Raw genomic sequence first — 1,700 nt, forward strand, 5'->3', positions numbered from 1 at the left:
GGGCCAGCTCTCCAGAGCATTACAGTCTGTGAGAGGCAGGGCCAGTTCTGCACAGCACCTGGATATCCACATAGTCCCCAGTGGCTGCATACCCCAGTGATGTCACCATGTTCTCTGTGGTATGGATATCAACACCAACGTTGCTACTGTGTAGCCATGGACTCAGACATGGCCCTTAGCAGCAGCTCGGCCTGGGACCTTACCATGGCCTCACAAGAGGCTATTCCTGTTCACGAGTCTCCAATTTCATCTCTTTTCATAATGTTCAAGTGGCTCTACTTCTCTTTCTCTCCCATCTGACCACCACACACTCACACACACACACACACACACACACACACACACACACACACTCACATTGTGCTGTTTCCAGCTGCAGGCTGGCCATATGGCTGGCAGGCCCCTGGGTGGCCTCCTTAGTCCACAGTGGCAGCAAGCAGTGGCTAAGGCCTGCCTGTGCTGTGCACTGGAGGGAGGTCTGTGGGTGGCATGGCAGAATGCAGGTCTCTCTGTCTTCCTCCTCCTGTGCTGTGTGCTGCCTGGTTTGATTTGATTTGATTTTTATGTGTTCTAGGCATAAAACAGTTTTGGCCACCAAGCCAAGCATGGAACTAGGATGAACAAAGGCCTGCCATCTGCTCTGCTCCTGACTGATAATAAGGACACCACCACCAACAAAGTGTCACTTTGCCCACTGCCAGGGGGCTATTACTCTCTTCTTAACTAATGCAAAGAGCAATATAAATTGTGCATAAGACTGAACATGTAAAATAGAATAACAATACTGAAAACAGAAGTAAGTCCTGCCATTTGTAACCACAAGGATAACATTTTTACCTAAACCACCATAGATGGGCCAAAGGGTATGAAGTTGCAGTTATATAGGTGTCTTAGTTGGGTAGGGTTTTACTGCTGTGACAGACACCATGGCCAAAGCAACTCTTATAAGGGCAACATTTAATTGGGGCTGGCTTACAGGTTCAGAGGTTCAGTCCATTATCATCCAGGCAGAATCTAGGCAGGCATGGTGCAGGAAGAGCTTCGAGTTCTACATCTTCATCTGGAGGCTGCTAGCAGAATATTGATTTACAGGCGGCAAGGATGAAGGTCTTAAAGCATACACCCACAGTGACATACCTACCAAAACAAGGCCACACCTACTCCAACAGGGCCTTCTAATAGTGCCACTCCCTGGGCTGAGCATATACAAACCATCACAATAGGATTAGTGTAAAGAGGTTATTATAACATAATGGCATAATATATGGCATAAGAAGGGCACCTGGGTTCAAGTTTCATTGTAGAGCCATAGAAATAAAAACAGCATGAGCCTGGCACAAAAAGACATATGTAGATCAACAGAATGAAACAGAAACTTCGTCATAAATCTGTGCCACTAAAATCTCATGATTTTTGACAAAGATGCCACATGGGCTCACTATAGAAAAGACACTTCTTTAACAAATGATGCTGGGGAAACCTGATATTAACATGGAAACGAATGAAACTAGATCAGTAACTCTCACCTTGCACAAAAGTCAACTCCAAATGGACCAAAAACCTTAAACTTACCTCTGACAGAATTAATAGAATACGCAAAGAACTCAAAAGACTAAAGAGGAAAACAGTCTATTAAAATGGAATAAGGGACTGAGCAGCATTTCCAAATGAAGAAATATGAATGAGCATCAAAGAAATGA

General features: G+C 44.7%; 1 non-coding gene across 1 annotated transcript; it reads right to left on the reverse strand.

Moving 5' to 3' along the window:
• Positions 1 to 561: 561 nt before the first annotated feature.
• Positions 562 to 707, reverse strand: LOC115488948. The gene has a single exon (XR_003952675.1). It is a non-coding gene; the product is annotated as a small nucleolar RNA SNORA48 (small nucleolar RNA).
• Between the last annotated feature and the right edge of the window lie 993 nt (positions 708 to 1,700).

This window comes from Mus musculus, chromosome 18 (genome assembly GCF_000001635.26).
Source record: "Mus musculus strain C57BL/6J chromosome 18, GRCm38.p6 C57BL/6J".
Taxonomy (NCBI): domain Eukaryota; kingdom Metazoa; phylum Chordata; class Mammalia; order Rodentia; family Muridae; genus Mus; species Mus musculus.